Here is a 15884-nt window from a genome sequence, read left to right on the forward strand (position 1 = left end):
CTAACTCTTTGTCCTCTTTTTCTACTCCAACGCTGAAGTTACCACTAGGCCTCCCGAGGCTTTACCAGACGACTCAGTATACTAATGGAGGCGATAAGACGTTTTGTTTCAATTCATTTCATTCATTTATTCTTTTATCTTAGTCGACGTTTTTATTTTGAAAAGGACTTTTCCTGTTTTAACTTTGAAAGACCAAACAGGAAATTGCTCGCTGGACGATCTCAGACTGTTTCATTTTCCCCACGGACTTTACTTTTATTCTTTCTCCACACGATCCACAACGGCTACAAGCAGCCGCACGTTCCTGTGAGTGAGCACGAGCTCCGCTGCTGCAGAAGAAGACGAAACCTCATCTCGCCACGGAGCACGACGGATCGGCTCCGGCCCAGCTGCGGTGCTCATGGGAGCCCGCCTGAGAGACTTCAAGCTATTCACTGAACCTCCGGGAGATTCGCGCCAACGCGCATGCAACCCACGAAATCACGGTCACAGTAAGAGGCTTATGTTGTCTGGGCAGATGTTAGTTTTAATACGTAGCGTATGGATTTAATACTTGAGTGTATTTTGTTGATGGAACCTCCGTGTTCCATTGTTTTAGCTGGCCACTACTCCGAGCCAGCCACTCCCGGTTTCCGGTTTGATGGCAATGTTTTTGTGTTACAGTAAATAGGGCCGCGAGAAGCGCCTCTGCCCGCACTGTTAACGTCTGTGTGAGTCTGCAGTGATTTCACCGATCAGAACTTCGGCCCACAACGTTCGCTTGAGGGCTGAGGGGTGAATCACTGTTAACTCATCTCAGGCGTATTTTTAAGAGTTCGTTCTCTTCCCTCTCTCTCTCTCTCTCTCTCTCCTTCTAGACCGACCTATACACGTTTCCGATCTGTATTTAGAATACAGTTCATGTCACATAGTTACATCTATATTCAGAGAGGCTGAACACATCTGGAAACCATTCGGCCCCCAAAGCCAAGCAGAGATAAGAATTCTCTTTGTCTGAAATTTCCTTTGTGTAATTCATCTGGCGACCACCATTGTGAGTTCCGACCACATGGTCATTAACATATTCTCCATTTTGGATAACGTTAAGTTAAACCACCATCTTGAGTCTATTATTGCCACGCCTTCTCTCTTTCTCTCCTCCCATCCTGGCTCTAAATTCATAACGGCTCCGCCATCTTGTTTTGTAGTCAATCCGCTATTTGAGAGTTTTTAGGCCTTGATTCCACGAATCATGATAGGCCGCCATCTTAGATGTGACTGCGTCATCGCCACGCCCCCTTCGTTTTCTCTCTCTCTCTCGCTCTCTCACACACACACACACACACACACACACAGACACTTTGATAGACACAGACAGATACACACACACAGAGACACATAGATGGACCAGAGGTTACATGCGTGTTCTAAATTGTGATAAGCTGCTGTTGTTATTTTTGAAATATGGGAGTTTGTTAATATGATAAATCATTAAATAACACTAACTTTATTTCACATACACACACATAGACACACATACACAGAGAGACACTTTGACACAGACACACACACACAGAGACAGACATACATAGGTAGACGCAGGTTTTACATGTATTTTCTGAAAAGTGCTGCTGCTGTGTTTATCTTTGAAATATTGGAGCTTGTTAAAATGATAAATCATTGAATAACATTATAACTTTATTTCCCCTTTTTAATAAATACTTTTGTAATTAAAGTATCTGTAGTCTGTGATTATTTGTGCATAAGTGTGTGAATACAGCTGGATTATGATTGCCTGTGCTCGAACTTAGAAGCCTTCACTGTTTATTAAGTAATCGTTAATATTAAAATATTGACATTATTAATTTGACATTTATCATTATGAGACTGATAATTATAGCTTGACATCGTTGGTCCCTGGGAAACCAGGGTGGTGCCCCCTTTCTCAATTATTAATATAGATAGTATTATTCTTAAATTGATAATTTTATTGTTTTTGACTAATTATTTTCATTATTCTTGGTTGATAACCTTATCATTGTTAATTGATAGCTTGTACTTTCTAATTGATAATTCCTATTTTCTCATTAGTGGTTTTATTGTTATTTGATTACTGATCATCTTCAATTAATAATTTAATTATTTTTGATAGATAATTTTTATTATTTTAATAATCATATTTCATGATTATTAATAATTAGCCAACGTCAAGTCTACTCCTATTGCACAACATAAATGGTGCCCCTTGTGAGGGGATCTAACTCCAGCTGTATCATAACACTGTGTACAATAATCCAGATTATTTTTTTTCCAGAAATTTAATTTTTTTGAAAAATTAAATTTTTTTTGAAAATTTTTAATTTTTTTCAAAACTTTTCCTTTCTCTCATTTGGTATTGATCATGATTCGTTGTTGAAGAAGAAAATAATTTTGGAAATTTATTCTTCTTTGCAAAGTTTTATTTTTAATTCATTTGAACTTTTACCAAACCGGTATACCAGTGCCTGGTGTATCCGTAATTGGCTGCAGAGTGCAATCGGTGGTTGTGTTCTCGAAGCACAAGAATCATAAATAATTTAAGAAAAGAGATAAATAATTCTAGGAATTTATTTCTCTTTGAAAATTTTTATTTTAATCCCTTTGCACCTGTGCCAAGCAGGTATACTAGTGCCTTGTGTATCCATGGTTGGTTGCTTCTAGCATATAAGTGGTTGTGTCATCTCAAGGCACAATAATTATGATTAAATTTTGAAGAGAGACATAGGTTCGAAACTAATTTCTCTTTGAAGTTTCTTTATTCTTAATTCCCTTTGCTAAGCAGACTTTTGTGTAACTATGGTTGGTTGCTGACTGCGTTTCAGTAGTTAGTAATTTTTATAGGAGATTTTCTGCATGCTTTTTGATCTTAAGGAGACAAACTAGATTTGAGAGACTAGTTTTGAGAAGACTAGTTGTTGAACAACTAGGTCTTAAGGATTGAGCCACAGAGCTATCCTTCATTGCTACTATATAGACACAGGGTGAAGCACACCTGTGCATCTTGTTGTGTAGTGTTAATTAAGCGTTTTACCCGCTTTTATCCAAGCGAGCGTGAGCAGTCCACCAGGTGTCTTTTCGCACTAAGAAGATGAGTAGCATGTATCACCATGGGGCAAGTGCTCCCTCAGGACCAGACGTCCTATCAGAGACTGTAACCAGTCTGATTAATTTTTTCTAATGATGCGGTGAGTGAGTTGACCGAGTATGAATTAAGTACCTACGATCGTAAGATCAAGAACTGTCCATGCACTCATCAACCCCACTGGCCCGCATCCAAAATACCCCATGCTCTGGGTCAACTGACACTCCTCTACCAGCAGAGAGCCGAGCTGCAGACCCAAGAACATGCGAAGGCGCTCAGAGCCATGCAAGCAGCATGTCGAGCGGAGCAGGAGAAAAACTCCCACCTGCGGCACATCATCGAGACCCGCAAAGAACAGGACCAGGCGGTGCAGGAGCACACGCAGGTCAAAGGTCAGCAGAAAGGGGGGCACAGTCAAACAGAGCTGTCCCCCCCTCCAGCTGAGATCCCTGATGACAGGGCCAGGAGCTGACGTCATTCCCGGTGGAGCCAGCGGAACAGAGACACTGGGAGAAAAGCTGCGAGCACAGCTACGCAACCCTCATGCAGAGGAAGCTTTGCTATGGCGGGCCAGACACACCCAGCAGTCAACCGCTCCGACCCACTCAACACCAAAGGGGGAGCCGGACTCAACCCCTAGACGTGCAGTGACCTGGGACCGCTCTGAGGCAACATCAAATGCCTGTCCAGCGGACACTAAGCATCCACTCCAGCCAGAACGAACACATCCTGCGCGGAGCCATGCTGATCCACACCACGACGGCGGAAGGAATCCATCCTGGAGGGCTGAAAGAGATTCCCAGTCTGCCACTCAGGCAGAGGCGCACCACGACTCACGGTCGCGTCCTGGATGGTCCTCCAACCCCGGTGCAAGAGATGGTGGCCACGAAGATGAGTACCGTGGCACGTTCGAGTCAAAAGACACTGATGACTCAGCAGCCCCTCAAAGAGAGGAAATCGGCAACCGGCGGCAAGAGCCCCTTGAAAAAGACATTTATCGCTTCGACCCAGAAAACCGAGGGTTCAACGAAGACGACACCGTGGTTCTGGCAGTTCAAGTCCAACTCAATGTGGACCCGGCGCTGGATGATGACAACTTTCCCCACGCCAAGATGAACCCCAGCAAAGAGAACCAGAAACAACGACCCTTCCAACAGGGTGCCCCTCAAAACCAAGGGGGTGAGGATTTCAACCAGCCCCACAAACAGTTTCGACCTCAGCACCTGAATCCCTCTCCGCAGAGAAGTAGGGGCTGGAACCGAAGGAAACCTCATCAATACCAGGAGTATAGTGATGGTGACCGAAATCCAACACATGGGATGCATCCTGGCACAGAGGAATTAATACGGAGATGTGTGGATGAAGCAATGAGAGACATTGTGCCACGTGTTCCTCCAGGCTCCACTAAGAGACCAGACACTGAACCCCGTTGGCGAAACTAGGAGCAGACGCCCTCCTTCTCCACTCCTAAAGATGACTTCAATGACTGGGAAGGACAAGGCTCTGCCAGAAACCCCTCTCACCTCCACACCTGAAAGGGGGGGGGGAAGAAATCCCAATTTTAAAACAAAGACCGCTCAAACCACTCACTCCATCAATAGCTGCATGCTTTAGACCCTCTGTCAGTAAATTGTATAACGTAGTTCAAGTAGTGAACCTCCTTAGACCTCGTTGAGGATTTTGAAGTCGTTACCACTACGGTTGTGCAGCCCTCACGGGTACAGTTGGCAATTCAGTCTTGGCAGTGCAATTTCAATATCTGTAGATTTGCAAACCTAGAAATAGGATTTACCATATATTCACAGATTAGCGAACAACAGAACGTGACTCGCCGTTCTAAATGTTTTGGTTTGACAGAATAACACACATGTTTACCTCAAAACACCAGCACCTACTCAAACATTTTCTTCTGTTCCTTTTTCCACTTTTTCTTTCGTTTCACTCTTCACCGAAATTCATTGGTATGTTAACAATAACTGCCGATAAGCATGATGTGAAATTGAAAATGTGCGCCGTGTTTTAGAATATATGTTGTTTTAGCCTCTGTCTGCCCAGACAATTACCTCTCTCTGTTTAGACCCATGCCTCAAAGACATTTATGCCTCTCTGCCTCATGATGAACTAACTTTCAATGCTTCAACTCCACTCAAGGATTACCTCTCCTGGATTATCACTGGACTCTCGACCCTAGTGTGCCCTGGAAACCGGGTGTTGACCCACTTTCCAGACCAAAGGGGGATTGTTGGGGAAGGCCCAGTGATCTGACTTAGAACAAAGAGTCGTAAAACCTTAGATTCGCCTCAGGAGACCCCTTACATTTAAAAATCCAGCATGGAGCTCTTATCTCCATGTGAGAGAAAATCACTTCCTGGGTCCCCCACTGTAAGCACGCCCCTGGGGGCCAAATCCTGACAACTCAATTGGCCGGGGGCCACACTGACCCCTGACCCCTCCTCCCAGGGGGGAGTCACCTGGAACATGACTTAAAAAGGCTGTGCTCCCAGAAACCTTTCTCTTTTTACTCCGATGCTGATGTGACAACGAGACCCCCCCCCGGGGTCTCACCAGTTATCCCAGCAACTTAAGGAGGCAACTAACTCTTTGTCCTCTTTTTCTACTCCAACGCTGAAGTTACCACTAGGCCTCCCGAGGCTTTACCAGACGACTCAGTAAACTAATGGAGGCGATAAGACGTTTTGTTTCAATTCATTTCATTCATTTATTCTTTTATCTTAGTCGACGTTTTTATTTTGAAAAGGACTTTTCCTGTTTTAACTTTGAAAGACCAAACAGGAAATTGCTCGCTGGACGATCTCAGACTGTTTCATTTTCCCCACGGACTTTACTTTTATTCTTTCTCCACACGATCCACAACGGCTACAAGCAGCCGCACGTTCCTGTGAGTGAGCACGAGCTCCGCTGCTGCAGAAGAAGACGAAACCTCATCTCGCCACGGAGCACGACGGATCGGCTCCGGCCCAGCTGCGGTGCTCATGGGAGCCCGCCTGAGAGACTTCAAGCTATTCACTGAACCTCCGGGAGATTCGCGCCAACACGCATGCAACCCACGAAATCACAGTCACAGTAAGAGGCTTATGTTGTCTGGGCAGATGTTAGTTTTAATACGTAGCGTATGGATTTAATACTTGAGTGTATTTTGTGGATGGAACCTCCGTGTTCCATTGTTTTAGCCGGCCACTACTCCGAGCCAGCCACTTCCGGTTTCCGGTTTGATGGCAATGTTTTTGTGTTACAGTAAATAGGGCCGCGAGAAGCGCCTCCGCCCGCACTGTTAACGTCTGTGTGAGTCTGCAGTGATTTCACCGATCAGAACCTCGGCCCACAACGTTCGCTTGAGGGCTGAGGGGTGAATCACTGTTAACTCATCTCAGGCGTATTTTTAAGAATTCGTTCTCTTCCCTCTTTCTCTCTCTCTCTCTCTCTCTCTCCTTCTAGACCGACCTATACACGTTTCCGATCTGTATTTAGAATACAGTTCATGTCACATAGTTACATCTAGTGCATAAGTGTGTGAATACAGCTGGATTATGATTGCCTGTGCTCGAACTTAGAAGCCTTCACTGTTTATTAAGTAATCGTTAATATTAAAATATTGACATTATTAATTTGACATTTATCATTATGAGACTGATAATTATAGCTTGACATCGTTGGTCCCTGGAAACAAGGGTGGTGCCCCCCTTTCTCAATAATTAATATAGATAGTATTATTCTTAAATTGATAATTTTATTGTTTTTGACTAATTATTTTCATTATTCTTGGTTGATAACCTTATCATTGTTAATTGATAGCTTGTACTTTCTAATTGATAATTCCTATTTTCTCATTAGTGGTTTTATTGTTATTTGATTACTGATCATCTTCAATTAATAATTTAATTATTTTTGATAGATAACTTTTATTATTTTAATAATCATATTTCATGATTATTAATAATTAGCCAACGTCAAGTCTACTCCTATTGCACAACATCAGTAAAACACAAAAATAAAAACGTCAAAACATAGCTGTGATTAAAAGAATCACAGCAAGCAATACAAAAATCTCAAAACAAACCTGACTGTAAACATTCGGAACAAACTGAAGACAAACAATGTCCTACTGACTTTGCCCCAGAAGAGATAGCTCCTGGTACTCTGTTTGATGTCTAATGCAGCTAAGGAAATTATGATTTAATACAGAACGAGAAATGAGAACTAGTGAAAGAGTCATTATTAACACTAAGCAGCAACAGTTATTAAAATCATTTGTATGAAGCATATGATAAAACTGTTCCTAGCTTTATTGCTTAAGAGTTCAATCAGACACAGATTATAGTTAAAAGTTTGAAATCCCTCCAGACCCTCTTTTAATCCCCCTTTAGGGTGTGACCACTTACTGGGGAGTTCATGTACCCCCAACCTTCATCCCATCCAGTGCAAACCCGTCCTCATACATCATCATCATCGTCGCGTCATCATCTCCATCGTCCTCAGCTTCGTCTTCAGCTTCACAGCATCAGCACCAGCATCCACAGCCTCAGATCAGCTGGGGGATGAGGCACGTTTTCCTTCATCAGCAATTTCAGAGTCTACAGCCAGGTCATCTCATGGTGCGTAGAGGTGGAGAGGGCACTGGTCACCCAGCCACCACGGGCAGTTTGGAAAAAATGTCTTTCAAGAACTTCCTATGATAGTGCACACATCCCTTTCCTGCCAGTAGCAGATCCAGGGCCATTCGTTTCTGTGTGACCGTACAGGACATAGTAGTAAGCTGTTCAGATATCAGCTTCTTTCAGATCTACTCCAAATACAAAATTATCATAAATCGTTAATGAGGCTTTTTTCAGTCAATGATTTGGATCCTAGCCTTGTAAAGATCCTTTCGTGGAATTGATACTCACCTACAGGCCAGGTGGTTGGCTTGCACTGTACAAGCCAGGCGCAGGGCGTAGTCGGTCAGGGTGGAGGATGTGGAGTTGACATCGAATGGGAGTGGGTTGTGAAGACATGAAGCCCAGATCCCAGAGTTTGAAAGGAAAACAAACAGAAAAATTATTAATTTACTGCGATGCGTTATTGAGATTAAAGTAGATTATATAAATTTAGAATTAAAAAGAAACAAACAAAATAATCTAAACAAAACATACATACCCTCCGTTTGTGGTCAACAATTTCAATAAAACTTTTAAGGAGTGGTCGGCCCAATCAGTTGACATTTCAAAATAAAATTAAACATGTTGAATTTCAATAAGCAGCAGATATGACAGTGTTTGAGTATTTGTGTTCAAACCATTTTCCAAAATTAATTCGACTGCTTCTGTTACACGATCATTTCAGAAGCTTTGACGTCAAACTGTCCTGTGATAAAACAGGAATCACATACAAAAAGGACAAATGTGTGAGAGATTAGATTCAATCAAACGTTTCAGAGTTGACAGCTGAAACAGTTCAAAACAACTTAAAAGTTATTCTGCCACTATTTTCTTCATGATGAAAATAAAACAATAAGTAGAGCTTCACATCACCTTTCAAATTAAGAGCATAAGATGTTAAGATAAAGTATTAAACAAAACAAAAAATAATAACCCGTCTTCCCTGAATTTAAAAGTTAAAGGGTCCAAAATAAATTAAACTATAATTATAGATATGACATTCAGTAAAGTGTCTAAACAGAGGGGCTTTTATTCTGGTTTGTGCTTTTTATTTAAGATGAAACACGCTATGAGTTAAAGTGTATTTGACCTCTGACCTTTAACTGGATTTTTAATTTATTCGTCTTCCCAATGGTGAAACTATTTATTTTAGGACTCTCCAGAGTCTAACAAGAGTTACATGGGGGGTGAATCAAACTCCTAGTTTAAATTCCAACTGTAAATAGATTTAACATGTCTTGACTATGGAATTTTAAATGGATGCTTTGAATGTGGAATAAAAGCAACTGCAGGTGAAACTGAAAAAATAAATTATTCTAGGCAGCACAGAATTTAGTTTAAAGTTAAGTTAGAATTTCTCATCCTAATATGATTGATTTGGCTCATAGAAAAAGCACATGATTCAGCTCTAAGAACTAAAAGTCAATAAAACAGTTTTTTCAACAACCAAAAAGAAGAGCTAGATTTCCCTTCTCATCAAACCTCTAGCAGAGAAAAGCAGATCAGCTTTTATCAAACTTTCACTGGGCTCATTGCATCGGAGCAGCAACTTCTCCAGACTAAAAAACAAAAAACAGTGTTATCTTCATTGTCACAAAGCCGCAGTTGCAGATGAAACTTTTGTAAGATGGCTCAAAAATCATAAAAACAGAGAAATTAATAAAAAACATTGCACATTAACTGTACTTAGAGATGGGCTTCAAAGGAAACCTTCATGTGATTTAGTTAATCACTCATACTTGAAGTTTATATTATGAATCAAATTAGTAACTTGTGAAGTCTTAAACTGGTGTCTACTATTATCCCTGCTGTGTCAGGTAAAAAATAAAATATTAAATGATTGGATTTTATGTAGAACTTTGGAAGCAAAAACCTTTCTCCTTTCCTCTAATAGATTAGATGTATTGGAAATATCTGTGTTGTGCAATAGGAGTAGACTTGACGTTGGCTAATTATTAATAATCATGAAATATGATTATTAAAATAATAAAAATTATTTATTGAAAATAATTAAAAATGATAAGGCTATCACTTAAGAATGGTAAAATAATTAATTAGAAATTATAAGGTTATCCATTAAGAATAGTTAAATGATTAATGAAAACAATAAAATTATCAATTAAGAATGATACAATCTGTAATTATTACTTATCGAAGCGGGTCACCACCCTGGTTACAGGGACCAACGAGTCAATCTATAAATATCAGTCTCATCTGATAAAAGTTAAATTAATAATCTCAATAGTTAATATTAATGATTATATAATAAACAATAAAGGGTTGTAAGTTCGAGCACAGGCTATCATAATCCAGCTGTATTCACATACATATGCACAAATAATCAGACTACAGATACTTTAATTGCAAAAGCATTTATTAAAAAGGGGAAATAAAGTTAATGTTATTCAATGATTCATCATTTTAACAAACTCTAATATTTCAAAGATAACGACAGCAGCAGCACTTATCACAATTCAGACCATACATGTAAAACCTGTGGTCTATGTATGTATGTCTGTCGGTGTGTGTGTGTGTGTGTGTCTGTCTGTGTGTGTCTATGTGTGTGTGTGTGTGTGTGTGTGTGTGTGTGTGTGTGTGTGTGTGTGTGTGTGTGTGTGTGTGTGTGTGTGTGAAATAAAGAGAGAGAGAGGGGAGTGGCAATGACGTATGACGCAGTCACGTGGTGACGTGGTCTGGTCACATCCAAGATGGCGGCCGACAATGATTCATGGAATTATGAGGGCCGAAAAACTCTCAAAATGGTGGTGACTACAAACAAAATGGCGGAGCCGCTTTGGAATTTAGAGCCAAAAGGGGAGGAGAGAGAGAGAGGAGGCGTGGCAATAATAAACTCTCAAAATGGTGGTCTAACTCGCGTTATTCAAAATGGAGCCTATGTTAATGACACCATGCGGCCGATGCCCAAAATGGCAGTCGCCACGTGAATTAAAACAAAGGAATTTTCAGACAAAGAGAATTCTTTGTCTCTGCTTTGGCCTTGGGGCCGAATGGCTTCCAGCTGCGTCCAGTCTCTCTAAGTATAAATGTATCTATGTGACGTGAACTGTATGAATACAGATCGGAACGAGTGTGTAGGTAGGTTTAGGAGAAGAGAGAGAGAGGAGAGAGAGAGAGCATGCACAGGAAATATCAAAGAAACTCTTAAAAACACCGTCGAGACAAGTTCACAATTACTTTACCACTCAGCACCCAAGCGGCGTCGTGTGCTGAAGTTTGAACGGTAAAGTCTCTGTAAAGTTGGTCAGACGGTCACAGTGCAGCCGGAGAAGCTTCGTTGCGACGCTTAAACACTGTAACAAAGCCACGGCCGTCAAACCGGAAACCGTAAGTGCCGGCTCGTCACAGCTAAAAATAGGAGACACGGAGTCCCACAAACAAATACACTCAAATAAAGACAATACGCTAAGTATTAAAACTAGTCTCTGCCCAGACAAAATAACCTCTTACTGTAACCGTAGTTTCATGGGGTTGCATGCGCGTTGGCGCGAATATCCCGAAAGTTCAGTGAATGAACGCGTGGCCTCTCAAGCTCTGTGTCGCTGGTTCGTCTGGGGCAGCGGGCGTCGTGCTGAGCGGACAGGAGCGGATTCTTCTTGCTCCTCAGCGGAATGAACGTCGCGCTTCTGCAGGGAACGGCTGTTTTGAAGCCGTTTGTAGATCGTGTGGAAAAAATAGTCCGTGGGGAAAATGTCTGAGCTTGACCCGCGAGCGAACTTCCTGTTTCGGTCTTTCAAGTTAAAATAACAAAAGGTTCCTATCAAAATAAAATCTGACTGAAGGAAAAATAAAGAAAATAAAAATGGTATAAAACAAACGTTTGTGATTCGCCCCCTTTAACAGCTAGGACATCTGAAAAGACCAGGGGAAATCTTGGTTGAAATCTTTAGCAGGGAAAATGGCTGAAATAAAATTGGTAATCGCCTCCGTTAGCTACTGGGTCATCTGTTTTGTTCCACCTGAGGAGTTCCTGCCTCCTCAGGAAGTGGTCATGGGCTTCAGCTGGCTCTCAGCCAATGAGATGTCAGGGTTACAACCTTAGTGCGCGGGGATTCGACCTCAGTGGGAGTTTTAGGGTCACAGTTGGGCTTCTCTTGAAGGACACCCGAGATGCTCCCCCACCGAGGAGAGGCTCCACGTTGTCTGAGGAAGGTGTGAATTAAGAGTAAAACTGGTTGAACTGGTTTCAGCTTGGCCTACAGGCCGCATTTTTTATTTCTCTTTGTCTGGAGGTCAGATCTCAGGACTTCACCCCCCAACATCTGAAAGAACAAAATTGGTGCCAAAAAGTGTAATTTTAACAATTCCCTCTGGGATTCATTACTTCTGAATGAAGCAATATTAAAAAAACAAACAAACAAACAAACAAACAAACAACATAGAAACAAACAACCAAGCCTCTTTGTGATCTTAACGCCAGTTGTAAGCTGTAAGGCTTCTGGCCTTCCCCAGATGGCTTTCCGACTCCAAAACACTGTTATCTCCCCCTTTTCATCCTATGCTATGCACGTCTTCATCTTTCTTTGGCAAGTCCTAAACACATTTACCCCTCTCATTCATACATACAACAAATATCAGATGGCAAGCGCATATACCACCTCTAGTTTAGGAAAAAGTCGTTTTCCTGTCAGTCAGTTTTTCGCTCAGTCAGTTTTTTCTGTGTCTCAGACAGCCAGCTGTGACCTTGACACACATTTTCTCCTCTCTTACACACAGACACACACACTCCTACTCTCACACACACATCTGGGAGGTATCGCCCTGCACACAGACGCACAAACATTTCACAGCCAATGAGCTCAATTCTCCAGTCTCCCCCACAGTCACTTCAATCAATCAACATTTATTGTCATATACATTGTCATATATTCCTCTAATTTATATCTGTTTCTATCATCTTTTAAGATGTGGGAGACCTGATTCGGGTTAAATTCCTAGCTACTACCCACGCACCAACCTGTGTACTCAGGCTTTGCGTTTTACAGTGTGTGTCTTCACGGGAACCCACACACCAACCGCCGCGGAATGATTTTCCGATGTGCGCCTGGATGAATTTTAACCCTTCTCTTTTTAAGTGGGAGACCGAATTTGAGTTAAATTCGTAGCTACTACTCACACACCAACCCGAGATCAGGCTTTGCGTTTTACAGTGTGCGTCTTCACGCCAACCCACACAACAACCGCCGTTGCGGAACGATTTTCCGATGTGCGCCTGGCTGAATTTTAACTCTTTACTTTTTCTTCGGCTACTCTGACACCAACCCTTCGGATCGATTGTACAGTGTAAGCTGCCAGCACTTCGTTATTAAAATATAAAAACACAATTTGCACAATACACAGCAGTTTCAGACCATTTAATTACTTTGTTAAATTTATCATATGCAACTCATACTCACCCTCAGTACATCTGATAAAAAATTTAGGTTTTCTCTATCGCGACAATATGCAGATTTATATTAAATAGGCTCTGCTTACCTCTTTAATAGGACAGCGCTGTTTTGATCAGGTTCCTGAGGAGAGACGAGCCACGCAGGGCGGTTCTTTCCCGTCCGAGAGACGACCTCCTCTCTGACTGGTTGTTTCCAATCCACTCTTTCAATCGTCTAAAACCATCCTCTGCTACCAATTTGTTGCGGGTGGAAATCAAAGGCAGGAGTCGTCGTTCTCAAGTTAAAATTAAGCAAGTTTATTCAGAGGTCACAGGTCAGGAAACTGCGGTGTCCAGCAAATGATCATGCATGGGCCCAGGCATGGGCCTCCAGTCCTACGCAGTAAGCTGCACAGGAAAAAAGGCGCTTAGACAAAGTGTGCACATAGCTTATGTATCGATATACTGGGCGTGACAGAGGTTCTTGGATTGGTCGAGACTAGACGGAAGCTGCTGCATATACGCGGGGCAGTGCCTCGTTGGCTGATTCACAAGGCAGTCCTGCCCTCCTGGCTCGTTGGGTCCTCCTCCTGGCGTTGCGTGTTGATGATGATGATCTGGGCGTGCACGCCATGTCGCTGTTACCAGAGGTCATCCGGCCTCAAAGCATTCTAAGACTGATGATCTCATTGTGTGTGTACTGATGAGTGGGACATACCATGCACAGGAGAGAGGACATCTCAGAATTTATTTTTGGTTTTGGCCGAGGTCTGCTCATTATCTGCCTCACCTCCCTCAGATGTGGTCCTCTGCCTTGTGTGTGTGTGTGTGTGTGTGTGAAGTGACTGTGCTACAGAGTGTAGTTAATGCCCAAGGGACATGATGTGTAGCTGACCACACGTTAAAGTGTGTGTATGTCAATAGACCCGCACAAAGGATTAACATGGGAGTGGATGGGAGCCAGCTGTTATTTAAGGCTTGGCGCTGCGCTTACGCGTCGCTTCAGCGTCGCTTCAGCGCCCGGTGTGAACCCGGCGTGAACCTCCTGGAGGAGAAAAGCATTTTGTGCTCTCATGGCATTTACCTCCTGTTCCATCGCTCCTTTGCTCTGACAGGCAAGGTAGATTTGCCTGTGGAAATTTAGAATCATACATCTCAACAATGGACCCTTTGATGCTGTTTGTGCATCACATCTGTCATTAAGAAGTGAATCTATTTCTTTACTGCACTCATTGAAGTTCAACTTGCTGATGAATTCAGGATAGCCAGGGGTCAGGCTTGGTGCTAGGGAAGAAACAAATTGTTCTACACAGGGGTTCTCCATTGTTTGACCTGTAATTTAAGGATTAGATTTAAGTTTATAAATCAAAAAGCCGTGTGGTTGGCTTTGGTGTTGCAATGGCAGACACCTTGTAGTGTGGATTCTATCATACTCTAGCCTAACCAAAACTATGGTGGGTTAAACAGTTCACCAAACTTTTAACAACACTAACTGATATGCAGGGCAGTAACAGTTAGGGATTCTTTAAATTCACAGGGCTGGAAGCACACTGTGGCTTTTTCTCAGGTTCTCTTATCCAATTTGGGCTGATATGCTAGGCAGAAGCAGCCATGTACAAGCTCTGTTACATAGGGCCGGTGTCAGCTTTGTCTTAAAGGTGACATATTATGCCCATTTTACCACAGTTGATATGGTTCCTTGGGGTCTTAATGAAATATCTGTAAAATTTTTTGGTCAAAATACCACAAGGATCATTTAAAACAGCAGCCTTTTTACCCTGTCTAAAACAGCCCTCCTCAGATTGACCTGTTTTGAGTGACACAGACACAGACAAAGGGATGTGGGGGCTTGTTTTGGAGGATAACACTGCTGCAACTTTTGCGGCGAAATGCACTTAAAACCCCGGGTATGAGTCTATTTTAAAGCAAGCGATGGAGGCGACAACGAGCTGCTGGTGACCGGCACTGGTTTGTGCAGCTCAAGGCGCGTGGAGCAAATCTGTACGAGCCACAAAAGTTGTAAGGCGCAGCTCTCTCCCCCCCTTCTCCTTCGCTTCGCCACCCGGGAACCACAGGAGAGGCTGTCCGCTGAGCGAGCACCCAAGCACGGGTACACTGCAGCCAGAGATCGGGGGGGGTTAGGGTTAGCACGCTGCTAATACACGTAAAGCATCTAAGTGGCCACAGCGGCAGAGACACGGTCCCCAACACCGGCAACCCCGGAGCTAACAGCTGCTGCTACCCGTAAACAAACACTGACACGTCCAACCTGGACAAAGTCACATCCAGCTGCGGCAAAGCTGGATGTGCAAATTCCAACTTCAGTTATTTCTGGCCTTGGCAAAAATGAAAATCACATTAATATTGCATAGTCATGAATTTTTGCCAACTGTATTCTGCCTCACATGGGGCACCATATGTTGTGCAATAATTGTTAGAAGTGATACCATAAGATGGTGTGCCTTTAGGCATTCAATACATTTGGTTATCAAAATGAATTATAAAACATTTATATTTAAAATATTAATATTAAACCATATCTTTAGTTTGTTTAAGTTCTCTCCGGGCACCACCTTTCAAAGAAGGAAAAAGATAGCCAATTTATTGATTCAGATCAGTCTCATTTAGAACTTTTTCAATTAGAAATCTTAATATTTACTATTAAAGATTATATAATGAAGAGTGAAGGTTTATATCAATCGATCAATCAATCAATCAATCAAATTTTATTTGTATAGCCCAT

Source organism: Limanda limanda, chromosome 14, assembly GCF_963576545.1.
Source record: "Limanda limanda chromosome 14, fLimLim1.1, whole genome shotgun sequence".
Classification (NCBI taxonomy): domain Eukaryota; kingdom Metazoa; phylum Chordata; class Actinopteri; order Pleuronectiformes; family Pleuronectidae; genus Limanda; species Limanda limanda.